Genomic DNA, 13,663 nt, shown 5'->3' on the forward strand with positions numbered 1-13,663 from the left:
TTCTTGTTTTTACTGGGGGTGGGGTGGCGTGGTATCTTTGCCCATTGACAGTTCTGGGTTGCAGCCTTGTGCATATCCAAGTCTGGAATATATGAGGCAAAGGAAAAGCTGGGCATCTCCTATTGTGTTGTCACTTGGGTCCTGGTCTGCCATCTTCTCTCCACCTTTCAGTGTGTTTTATGTTTGTTTTATATATAATGTTCAGGGCTTTTAGCTGTACTTAGGGAAAAGTAGGTCTGCTTCCCATTCCAGAAGCAAAAGAAACATGAATTCCTTTTATAATAAGAAGAGCTAGGATGCAGTCATGTTTCATCAAATGTTTCAGGTTAATTGGGTTGCAGAGATTAGAGAATGAACAGAAGACTGCCTTCCAGCTGAAATAAACTTGAGGGAAAACTCAAGGGGCTGGTTGTAACAGACCGAATAATAAAAGCAGCTCTTTTGCTCATAAACTTTTCTGTTTAAATATTTTGACCAGAGTCTCCAATGAAGTTTTGTCTGTTTACATTCATCCATGACAAAGGAGGGCTGATGCAAGGAACGATTGCAACCCCGTGTAGTTCATAAAGTTAATAACTGAGAAATTGGGCTTTCGCTTCCCCATTCTTATTGTGCTCTGGCTTTTAGCTGAACCAGTGATTATTTTTCGTACCAGAAGCCCTTCCCCAAAGGTCTGCTTAAGTGTTCCAGCAGATCGGGAAAGCATCAGGGGGGTGGCACACGGGCAACTGCAGCCCACAGCCGACCTGCAGGCTCCTCTTTCCGGCTGCAGGCGCCCCCGTTCCCGCTCCTCGAACCCAAACCATTTCCTCCCTCAGAAGGGAGAGCAGGGATGAGGTTTCCAGATTCAAAAGGAGGCTGAAAACAACCTCAGCCCTTTTTATGGTGCTTCTTTTCCTGGGCAGCACGTGAGGGGGGATGCAGTGTGTTCTGAGGACAGGACAGGGCAGCAGCAGGCCCTGCAGTGTCCCCAAGTCCCCGGCCCTCTCTTCGTGCTCTGGTTCTGCCGTTCTCACCTGCGACACACGCTGCACCAACGCGACGCCACGTAGGGGCGGGGGTGGGGGGAGAAGGACTCTTGCTGACTCTCTCCTCGTTGTCAGGGTCACAAGGACAGTCGGTGCCCTTTGGTTCTGGGGACAGTGACATCCTGTGGTTCATTCGTCCCTCAAACACACAGAGTGCTGACTCTCCGACTCCGTGTACCCAGCTTCACAAGATGCTTGTCGTACCGTCTGGCGATGTCTCTGTGGGGCAACACGTGATTGCCCACTTGACAGCCACACGGTGAGGCTTTTCATAGCCTGGTGCCCAAAGGGAGGCAGAGGGTAGGTCAAGGGTGGAGAAGGCCCGGTGGGCACCTGCTCAGTCAGGAGAGAGTGCCAGGGAGAGCTGCTTCCCATCCCTGCACTGCACCGACTCGCCGTGTCCCTACTTGTCACACACAGCTTCTAAAAGATGGGGGAAAGCATGGGCCTGGCCACAGCCCCCCATGCAGGTCGAGTCGAATCCAAGAACTGGGTTGTGTTTTGCATCGAAAGCTGTGCTCCCCCACTTCCTCCTCCTTCCCTTGTGTCCCTGCTCCCAGCTGGACCAAGCAGATTAGTATTAATTCCAGTTTCTTCCATCTTTCTCGGCACCTCTGTAACTTGAAAATCCAATAAACTAGGGGAAAAAAGTGAATCACTCCGAACCCTTGTTGTAGTTCCTACTCTGCCACAAACAGGCTAGGCCACCTGGAGCAATCACCCTACCTTCCCTGAACTTTGGTTTCCTAATTGTCGCAGTCGAAGGGCTGGGCCCTGTGGCAGCCCATCGGAGGGGCACTGGCTTTGGGCGTCAGCCCAGATGCTGTTCTGCCTCCAGGATTCAGACCGAAAAGTTAGAAGCACTCTTTCCTGTGCACAGAATATCTGCTGATGACTTAGATCCACCTCAAACACATTTTAAGAACGTTACTCTCTACTTCTGCAAGGGAGGCGGGGGATGAGCACGGCCGGCCGTGCTGTCTGTCCTCTTGGGAGGTGGAAGGTGTCTGGACAGGAGGTGCCAGTGCTGCGCTGAGGGCGTGTTCTTACTGGCTCTTTACTTGCGAGAGAGTTCTTTTCTTCTCCACTTAGGTTTCTCGTGCCTGGGGGCAATCTGGTCTTAGCAAGGATGACCCTCAGACAAGACAAAGTTTTATTGATATAATCAATTCCTGACCTTGAGACATGGAGAGACTTGTTTCTTATTCAAAAACAAACTACAGGGACTTCCCTGGAGGTCCAGTGGTTAAGACTCGGCGCTTCCACTGTAGGGGGCACGGGTTCAATCCCTGGTCGGGGAACTAAGATCCTGCATGTCGCGCTGCACAGCCCACCCACCAAAATAATAATAATAATAAAATAAAAACATAATAAACATAAAAACATAATACAATAAAAACAATAATAAAATAAAAACCTTACCCTGTGGGTGAATGGGGGCCTCAGAGGATGGTGTGATCCCCAAAGTGCCAGGTCCTTTACTATTTACACAGGTCCCTCTGGTGACAGCACGGGAGGAGGTCTGGAAGGGAGGGGAGACGGGCAGAGACTTGTGGTCCCAGGGAAGGCTGACCAGGGTTTAGGTTGGGGCAACATGCCGGGGGGACAGGGGATTCCAGAAATATGTAGAAGTGAAGTGAGCAGGCCTCGGAGAAGGGTAGGGTGAGGGGTTGAGGGGAGCTGAAGGAAGAGGCTTCCAGTCTGACGACGGAGCAGGGAAGACCGGGGCGGAGGATGTTGGTGAAGAGCAGATTTGGGGCGGGCGGGAGGAATGCACCCAGCCCTGTTGGGGTGCTTGTGGGGGTCCGGGTGCCTCTGCTCCACAGGGGGCCGGGCTGACCCTGAATGAGGCGGGAAGCCGCTGGGCCGGCGGGTAGACCTGGGGGCTTCAGCACAGGAACGGGGAGCAGTTATCAACCTGTGAGTACTCACTGGCATCTTGGGACCAGGGGATTGGGTTTCTCAATCCCGGACAGAAGGAGGGCGGCCTCCAGGAGGTCATAACCCACCCTAGTAACCCATATCCCATGGGAAGGAAGGGGCATATGTGGAGAGAAGGGACTGTCCCCGTGCCCTTCCTCTGCCCCACACGCTGTTGTCCTGGGCTCTCATGTGGTCATCGTGTCTTCCTGGGTGAGCTCCTGACATCTTGCAAGGGTGGTACTGGTCCAGGGACCCCGCGGAGTGGCTGGACCCGCCCATCAGCGAGCACTGTCCGTCGGGAGGAGCTGCAGGGAAGGGAGTACGGGGCAGGGTTTGAAATATCTCCTGACCTCAGACCTCTGTCCTTTAAGCTCACTCTACTGTGCTCACCCTAATTCCAGGGTGCTCTTCCCTTTGGGAAACACTCTGCAGTATACCAGTGATCTAAACCGTGATGTGGATGAATTCACCTGTGCAGAGCACATGAGATGATGGTAACACGGTAGCTGGAGGGATACGCAGGGGGAAACCGGACACTGTTAGCAGGTGTGCTCAGAGAAGACCCCCGAGCCCTGCACCAAGCAGGATGAGCCTGCAAGGCCTGGGCACGGGCCAGGCAAGGGCGGGGACGCTCCGGGGCATCTCGGGGGCGGGTCTGCTGGCAGCTCATGTTTTCCTGTAGAGTGGGAGACAAGAGATGAGGGAGGTGGAGCTGGGGCAGAGGCCCGAGGAGCAGTGGGAGGGGCTGGGCCGAAGTGGGGGCCGGCACTGTCCCGACGAGGGCGCCAGCTGTCACCTTGCTGGACCAGGGTCTTGGGCTCCAGGCCCACCCAGGACAAGGTTCAGTTAAGGAGGGGGGTTCCTGGCTTTCTGGACCAAGTCAGTGGCCGAGGCGGGTGTTCTGCCTTGAGCTGCTGGGGAGGATGGGGCCTCACCTTGCGGGACGGGCTAAGGCAGTGATGGACACACACCTGTAATGCGGGCCCCACGGCTGTTAGCTAATTCCACCTGCTGCTTTTTGCTTTTTAAAAAAGTGACTATGAGAAGATTTAACATTACATCTATGCCACTGTTAAAAGAGGTGGCATTCATTTTTTTTTTTTTTTTTTTTTTTTTTGTGGTATGCGGGCCTCTCACTGTTGTGGCCTCTCCTGTTGCAGAGCACAGGCTCCGCACGCGCAGGCTCAGCGGCCATGGCTCATGGGCCCAGCCGCTCTGCAGCATTTGGGATCTTCCCGGACCGGGGCACGAACCCGCGTCCCCTGCATCGGCAGGCAGATTCTTAACCACTGTGCCACCAGGGAAGCCCAAGATGGCGTTCATTTTGATAATATAGTTTATTTAACTCACTGTCTTCTAAAATATTATTTCAATCTGTAATCCATACACAAATTATCAATGGGACATTGCACATGCTTTTTCACGCTGAGTCTTCGACACCCAGTGTGTGTGTGTGGCCCTTTCTGCAGCTCCAGTGGGCTCTTGTGGCCGGTGGCTGCCGTACTGGACGCTGCAGCTCCAAGAGGGGCTGAGACAGGGAGCCTGCTGCATGGCTGGCTTGTGCGAGGCTCAGGGCCCCATGAAGGGAGGGGGGGTCTTCTCGGGCAGGTGAACCCCGCCCTCTGGGAGGAGTGGGTGGAGGTGAGTGGAGGTGAGTAGGAGGGACTCCTGCTGGACTAGACGCTGCAGGGACACATTTCCCCAAACATGCCCTGATTCTCTGAGGCGGCCGGCGGAAGATGAGGAGCCACCACAGTGACCCCGGCGCCGGGGCTACACGGGGAGACCCCCCCACCAGGCCTGGAATCTTGGATGGGGGCTCTGGCGCCTTCTCCTGGGCGCCGCTCAGCACGTCCTGCAGGAGCACGGAGCTCCCTTCACCCGCAGGGAGCTGAGAAGGGGCTGGTGGGGATGCTTGAGTCAGGCTGGGGGCCCCTTGTCAGGGACAGAAGCTCCCCTCACTGTGTGACTCCCACACCACCAGCCCCTGCACGGCCGTGGGTGTTGGGACATCCGTTCTGACCTTCCAGATACGATAATGAGGTCAAAAATTGGTCTTTTCTACCCAAACCCAAGAACAGACCCGTGATAAACGAGGCAGCCTTGGTAATCTCATGTTTTGTCTTTAAATATCATTTGTGTTTTTACTGAGGAGGCACATCTCGGAAGCCTGGTTCTCCTGCAAACCTTTCTTACAAGTAGTTTCTTTCCTCAGTGCTTCGTCTTCCTGTGGCACAATCAGGGTCCACGCGAGATGTCATAGCCTGACGGGGCGGCCGGCACGGCCAGGACCCCGGGAGGGGACCTGACCACCGGAGTACGCCCGCGCCCCCTTGGGCCTCGGCGGGTTCTGGGAACCAGGAAGGGGGTGGGCTTGCTGTCCTTCCCGGGATGTGAACCGATTCCAAGCCCAGGCCCACCTCAGGGGCCCTGGGGTTAGCGCACCTGGGGCGGCAGGGCAGGGGCTGTGGCTGGAGGGCCCAGTGCTGGGAGGTGGGAGGCGGCCTGCAGAGGCCCCCGGGGCGCGGTGAATGGGCCGTCTGTGCGCTAGGAACAGCCCAGTATCCCAGGAATGCGGCCCTGGCCCAGAGCTGGGAAAGAACCAAGCTGAGAGCCGAGAAATCATAATAAAACACCACTCCCGGGAAACCACTTACATGAATCACCGCTAAGGTAATAATAACCCTTTTGGCAAATGCGTTTTCTCTGCCCCAAGCCAAGACATATTCAGTCCTGCAAGGGCCCCGTGACTGGAGGTGGTGGTGGGCAGGCGCACGTTCTCCGGCCCTTAAATTGGGTTCTTTTCACAGGGCTGGGCCTGATGAGGAATTCAGGGGACTCTGATGCTTAATGAAACATTCCGGGGCTGTACTTATTTAACAGACGCATACATTTATTGGGGTCCTAGACAGAGCAGAATAAGCTTTTAAAATGTCTTCATGCCGATCTCAGTCTTTTTCATATTGAGCAGGTTTGTGGGCCGAGGGAATTGAAAATACCCTGACGAGTGCTATGCTGGCAGCCTGGGAGCACCGAAAGCGCTAGTGACAATGTTCTCCCTGTTAAACTCCACCCCATGCAACGTGGTGACAAGTGGCCAGTGGAAAGGCCAAGGGCGAACGAAATCAATTCACCTCTTCTGCACGTGGCGATCTCAGATTGGAGGTGCCTGTGGCAGCGGGGGCTGGGGTGGGGTGGGGTGGGGGCGCTTCCCCAACAGGTGCCAACTCCGGCCAAGCGACTGACCCTCACTCCCTCTGCTGCAGGGGTACCTCCCTGGAGGTGGTTCTGGTGACTGGCTGCGTGCCACATGCTTTCCCCTCTCTCCTGACTCAAATCGACCTGGGGTCACCCTGAGGACTTCCCTCTCTCTCAGGCTTCAGTTTCCTTATCTTAAAATTAGGGGAAAGGGCTATTTCAGCCAGCAAGCGTGAAGCCCCCAACTGCCACCGGCACCTCCCACGCCACGCCCGACAGACACCAACTGTCCATGGGTGACACCACCTTCACTGAGGACAGACGCGGTCTCAGGGTCACCCTCTGCAGACAGCCCACAGGCTGACACTCTTCTGGTCAGGAGACCGAGCCTGTGGGCCATCCTGTTTGCCCTCAGGACACCAGGTCATCCATTGGTTCACTCGCACGGTCACTCCTGTGGTCCCTTTACTGTCCGCTCAGTGCTGTGGGTGGTAAAGGTCACACAGGGCTTCCAGCCCCAGGTTGTCTATTAAGCCGGAGTGCACTGGAAGTCAGACAAAGATGTGTGATGAAGATTCAGGTTAGTACAGCATGTGATTATAGGGCAGGGCAGGAATCTCCTGCAGATTTATCAGAAGGAATAAAATACTGATGCTCCTTTACTTAACAAATATCCATTGCTGGACTATGACAGGCAAGGCCCCAGTCTGGGCTTTGTAAGAAACAGGAGTGTGGATTAAGTGTGCTTACCATGAGGGTGCATGTGCGCCTCTGTGTGTGTGTGCTTGCACACCCATGCCCTTGGCTGGGGCTGCAGACAGAGGAGCAGGTCATGTATGGAGCCCCATTAGGACACTGGACGCCTTCCCAGAAATACACGTGGATTCTTACTAAAGTTTTCACCACTTCTTGTGCTGAGTGGTGAAGTTTATCAATTGCCGCTTAAAAAGAACAGGTGGCCAAACTCCTCAACTATGACATAAAATACACGCACGTATCTGAGTACACACTCGTGTCCGTGTAGACTGATAGGATAGCATGACGTTAGCCTTAAAAATATGTGTGTGTGTATATATGTGTGTGTGTGTCTATATAGTGTTAACAATCTACCTACATATACATACATACACCCATGATTTAATTTTTCTGACAGTAACTGCAGTGACTGTTCATTGTAGAAAATTTGGTAAACATAGAAAATGTAAAGAAGAAAGCGTAAACCCGGTTACCCACCATTCTGAGAAACACCATGAATATTTTACACGTTTTCTTCCAGCCTTTTGTGTCATGCACACTCATGTAATTGTGTCCTGCAGGGGCCCTGCAGTCCAGGTGGTGGCTGGCACTTGCCCCCAAGCTCTGAGGGCCCACAGGTCCCTGGGATGCCGGGCGCTCTCCCAGGGAGGTCTGAAAACTGCCGGTTGTGTGGGAGCACATTACTTGTTCTCACACAGCCCATGGGCTGTCGAGGCCACTTCAGACCTTTGTCCCTGGGCCTGGTACCCTTTGTTACTGAACCAAACTTGCCTGCCGCGCAGCAAAGCTAATCTACTGACACTGGGTTGTGGTGAAGGAAAGTACAGCATTTATTTGCAGGGCGCCAAGCAAGGAGAATGGGCAGCTAATGCTCAAAAGACCCAAACTCCCTGATGGTTTTCAGGGAATGGTTTTTAAAGGCAACATTTGGGGTGAGGGTTGCAGCTCATGGACTTTCTTCTGATTGGTTGGTGGTGAGGTAACAGGGTGTTGTTTTGGCAATCTTACCTATCAACCATCTGCTTTCAGCTAGTCTAGGGTCTACGTGCTTGTGGTCAGCATGTAGTCACCATCCTCCACCTGGGCGGGGTCTTGGTTTCTGCAGAATAACTCAAAGATACACATCAGATTGTTATATACATTCCTTGTGGAGGAACTAGGATTCTGTTTATTGTTTAAGCTATCATTACTTTTCTTGCTTAACTGCTTTTCCTTTGTTTCTGCATTCTTTCACTTCCCTAATTAGTAACTGCTTGAGTCTGCTCTTTGGAACTCAGGGAAGGCCTAGGGGATTACAGCCTTATTCTACAAACAAGAAACAGAGGACACGGAGGAGCTTTTGTACGTGGGAAGGCCCCACCGTGTCCTGCTCGATTTCAATCCCCCCTTTTCTTTGATTCTCCTCAATCCTGAGGGGAATGGGGGTGGGATAAGAAGGGGAATAAAATTTTGGATGAGAGGTTTATCATAAACGTGGCAGGGGAACTTGGTTTTAAGGGGGACTTGGTTTCACCTTTGCCCTGGTGTCCTTGGCTGGCTCCCTGCCCCCTCCTCCCTCTGTGGCCTCTTTTTTCAATGTGCTGGTTGACAGCAAGGCCTTTTCTGGACCTGATGCTTCTTCGCCAAACAGAGGTGCATTTCCTCTGCATCCAGGGTGGACCCCAGGTCACTGAGCTTGGCCAGCTATGTAACTGGCAGGCCTCAGTGCCAAATGAAAACACAGAGCCCCTTGTTCAAAAAGCAGGAAAAAACCCTTTTTCTGTGGTTTCTCTCTTGACCTGTTAGTGTTTTTTTATTACATGTGCAGACCCTCACAGGAGCCTGGGCCCACCCTACGACTTACCTGTCCCCAGCCCTCCTGGTCAGGTCATTGGGCTGGGGAGCAGTGAACTCCTTTGTCCCACTAGACTTTGTCCACCAAACACAAGTTCAAAGGAAATTGTGAAGAATCTCAGGACAGTGATGGCAGAGCACTGACCACCATGTGCAGGGCCCCCTTCTGAGCGTGGGGTGCTGTGTGACTTCATGGTCACATGCCCAGGGAGCCAGCCCAGTGGCTGACGAGGGACAAAACTCAGGAGGGCTGAGGCCATAGGAGTGACACCCTGTTGCACCGGGACATTGGCCTGGGCTCAGGCCTGGACCCAGGGGGAAGACTGCACAGGCCCCTCCAAGGCAAACGGCCGTCACGGTCCAGAGGCCAGGCCTTGCTCTCATCTGCCCCCAGAGCAAAAGCAATTTCTCTAAAACATGTGGGTTTACCTGCTAATCATGTTATGCTGCTCTTCTGTCCTTTTATTACCTCTTTTTAAAAACTCACTTTTGCACAAGTGTAGAGTGGGATTCTGGAAGGAAGGCAGGGTGAATTTTGGTGGGAATCTCTCACCTTGTCTGCAGACGGTCGTTCCCTTGCTCGTCCCTGCAGTGGGAGCTGGAGCATTTCATGGTCGCAAATCGCTAATCCTGGGTTCAGACAATTTATGTGACAAGAGTTAGCCCTCCGGCTAACTCTGCTGTATTTAAAAGACCCAAGAGAGGGCTTCCCCAAGGGGTGCCCAGCTGGGCCCTGACTGCACGTCCATCACAAAGCTGTTTAAAAGAAACTGCCTCAGGGCACACCGAGCTCCCAAGGCGGGAGGGCTGCCGATGGATCAGGTGCAGAGGGATATCCAGATAGGAAACACCTGTCCCCCACCTTGAGCCCGGCCAGGCACTGTTTCATATCTGTGTTTTCCTTTCAGTTCATTCAAACTCAATATCGAAGTGAAATTCAGTACATCATCAACCTAAAGCTACCAAACCAAATACATAAGTGGTGGGATTTAAAACATGTGCTGCAGCGGGGCCGAGTCTGGCCGCTGGCCAGCCCAGGCTCATGTACAATGGGGGCAGTGTGTGCTCCGGGCCCTGCCAGAGCTTTGAGACCGCAGGCACCCCGGGTGGCCCAGCCGGGATCGAGTCCGAGGATGGCTCCGGTAGGGCCGAGGGAGCTGGGGGCTGCGGGGGACTCTAGCCTGCAGACGGGAGCCCCCCACCCCAGGCCAGCCGTGCGGTGTGGGGAGTGAGGACGCCGGACCTGCTGGGTGAAGGTGTGGAAATCTGACACAATTGCCAATGTTTTGCCTTCTAAATCACCTTGGTCTTCGCAGTTGAAATGCGTCCTGAACTTCCCACCCCAAAACGTCTTTGGCTGGTGGCGGGGCCGCAGAGGGGGGAGCCTGGGGCTGCGTCTCGCTCTCCAGACTCGCAAGTCATAATTCTTTCTGCCCGGGCGGCTGGTCACGGGCTGAATTCCGGACGTGCCGCTGAGACGGTGTGAGAATCCCGGGAATATCCTGGGACCCTCCACCTCCCCCGCTCTCTGCAGGGTGGGACCAACCAGAGCAGTTCTGTTTGGGGTTTGCTTTTCCAGGGTCACTTCTGGCTGTGAGATCCCCGCTCCTGTCACTAAGGTGTGATCCACTGACCACTTTCAACCCAGCCGGTTGGCCTGTCACCTCTGCCCTCCTGTGCGGTGATGCCCTGTCCAAGCTGGGGGGACCGTGGCTCCCAGGAGCCAGTCTCAGGCATGTTGTCAGACGTCCAAGACGCCTGGACACCCCGCTGGGCTCAGGACTGGACGCGTGACCCTGCTCGCAGTGCCCACAGGCTGAGTGGCTTCTGGTCTCGGGGGACCCAGCACTCAGGGACCCCACGGGCATTGGTCCCATCCTGCCTCTCTCGTTTCTTCTTTGTTCTCAGTCTCTCCTCAGTGTCCATGTCAACTGCCGGAAGGGTGCTTCCGGGAGGGGTGCATTTGTGTCCTGGGCCCCTGGGCAGATTGTATTAATTATGTATTAATCGTGGCCAATTCTGTATTGGGACGTCTATTACTCCCACCCTCTCCATTCGTCTGCTGAATCACAGGCCGGGACTAATGACCCACGTGGTTTGTCTTCACTGCAGACTAGCTTTCTTGGGCCCCTGACCACTGACCCAGAGGGGACGTTTCCCGTAGGCTCTTCCTGCCACCACGGTCATGATGGCGCATCCCAGCTGCTTTGTCGGTCCGCTTCCCCACCCCCTCGTGTGGCAGGCGCTGTGCCTCTGTCTCCAGGGGAACTGGGACAATTAAAACTCTTCTTTCAACGGCATAAGCCTCTCTGGGTGATCACTTGGTCTCTGTGATAAATTTAAGACCTGGACACAATACACAAATTACCACAAATATAGCGGCTTAAAATAACACAAATTTATTCTCCTTACAGTTCTGGAGGTCAGAAGTCCAAAGTGAATCCTTCTTGGGGCTCTGAGGGGAAGACACGTTTTCTTGCCTTTTCCAGCTTCTAGAGGCCGCCTGCATTCCTCCGCTCACGGCCCCCTCCTCCTGCGCCTCTTAGGGTGTCAAATCTGCAACCACCAGACTGTGGTGCACTGAATCATGGCCCCCAAAAGATGTCCGTGGCCTAATTCCTGGAGCCCACGAATGTGACCTTACGCGGCAAAAGGGTCTTCGCATGTGTGATTAAGTTAAGGATCTTGGGACGGGGCGGGGGGTGTCCTGCATTTTCCTGAATGCAGGTGGCCTCTGGAAGTGGGAAAAGGCAAGGAGATGGACGCTCCCTGGAGGAATGCAGCCCTGCTGACACCTTGACTTTAGCCCCCTGAGTCTGATTTTGCATTTCTGAGCTCCAGACTGTAAAATAATCAATTTGTGTTATTTTAAGACACTAAATTTGTGGTAATTTGGTACAGCAGCAGTAGGGAACGAATACAGGTGGTCCCATAATTTAGGGGAGGAGAGTTAGTTAAAAGGGGTGAGGGAGGAGGGGACTTGGATTGAAGCTGCCCATACTGAGGGCATGAACAGTTTTTACCTAGAATTGATGTTAATTCAGGATTCACACGGTCCCGGCGCGTGCGTGTGAGATGAAGATTCAGGCTGATGCCGTCCCTGCACAATCCACCCCGCTTCCTGGACTTTTGCTGAAATTTCTCAGTCTCTACTCTGGCTTTAGCTTGATATTTTCCTAGGTTAAAAAAAAACCTTATTTCTTTAAAAAGTTAATTGTTCTTTCTATCAGTTACACATGCAGAGAATTTTAAGAGTCAAAGCAGCCCTTTCACAGGTCCCCTCCTACAATTCCTCACTTTCACTCTTGAAGCCAGTTCTGCTGGTATTGACCCCATATCATTGAATAACATGTTTACATGGCTACTTCCTGATTTTTCAAATCTGTCGACTTTCTACCAAGTAGGGGTCCAGCTCTCTTTGAGCCCCTCACTTACATCCTGCCCCCACCACACAGACACACACACTTACACACACACGGACACACAGACACACGCATGTGTGCACACCTCCCTCCATCTTTCTAAGCTCCACCCTCACCCGAATGCCCTGAGGTGCCCTGACTATGTCAGCTGGCCCCCCTGGAAAGTGAGCAGGACCCCCCAATCCAGGGACAAGTGTGAGGGTGGGCCCATGTGGCTACTGTTTCAGGAGGAGGAGACCCCGGGCAGGGGGGACGCCGTCGGGCAGGTTTCAGGTTCTTTTCACCTGAAGAGAGACCCCTGGGGGACAGGGCAGGCACTCTCCTTCCGGAGCTGGGAAGGCTGGGGTGCACAGAGGGCACCCTCCTCTGGGCCCCCGTTGGGGCAGCACTGATGACCCCGCTGGAGCAGGGTGGGCCCTGGTCCTTGGGCACTTCTGGGCTTGGAGGACACCTTGGCTGGCTCTGGGGTTGGCTTCTGTGCTCTTCTGGCAACGCCGGCACAGGGAAGCGAGGGAGGGGCAGCCTGACTCCAGAGCTCAGCAGGGATGTCTCCGTGACCATCTTGGAGAAGGTCTCCTTGTCCAGGTGGGTGGCCACCTTCTATCCGGTGTGAGGACAGCTGCCTTGGGCAGCTGTGAGTTAGCGGTGGGCTGTGGGACTGTGCCCTGTCCCTCACTCTGGCCCCACCGCTGTGCAGATGCTGCTGTGCTCTGTGAAGGTGGCCCCAGCAAGTGCCCGCTAATGCCCCGAACAGGAGACCATAGCCCTGGAAAAGGGTCTCTTCCAAGTGTAATTCAGTTGAGGATCTTCAGATGAGATCATCCTGGATTTTCTGGGTGGCCTTAATCCAACGACAAGTGTTCTCAAAAGAGACAGAGAGGAGAAACATAGACACATAGAGGAGAAGGTGACATGAGACTGGTGACATGTAGCCACAACCCAGGAATGCCAGTAATCACCAGAAGACAAGGAAGGACCCTCCCCTCAAGCTTCTGGAGGCAGCATGTCCCGGCCTCCTGAACGTGAGAGAATGAATTTCTGTTGTTTTAAGCTGCCCTGTTTTGGTACTTTGTTATGATAGCCCTGGGACATTAATACAACAGTCAAGAGACGAATTCAGGGTGATGCCATATTAAGGCCACATGGCAGCTGTGGTGGTGGAGATGTGTGTGTGTGTGTGTGTGTGTGTGTGTGTGTGTGTACGCACGCATATGTGTGCACATGTGAGTGTGTATACATATGAGTGAGCATGTGTGTGCATGTGAGTGTGTCCATGCCCATGTGTGTGTGTGTCTGTGCTCATGCATGCCTGTGCAGGGAGTGGGGATTCAGGTTCCTGTGTGTCTGGAAGGTTTGCAGGAAGGGTGGTACCTCTGCGGGGGTCCTGGTTTCAGAAGCCGTGGCTGTGGCTGCAGCCGGGATGTTCAGGGGCAGGAGATGGACCACAGCACCACGACCCACCAGAGCTTGCTACAGCTATGGTGCTCCAGTCCAGGAGGCTTC

Source organism: Leucopleurus acutus (assembly GCF_964270905.1).
Source record: "Leucopleurus acutus genome assembly, chromosome: 6".
NCBI lineage: Eukaryota > Metazoa > Chordata > Mammalia > Artiodactyla > Delphinidae > Leucopleurus > Leucopleurus acutus.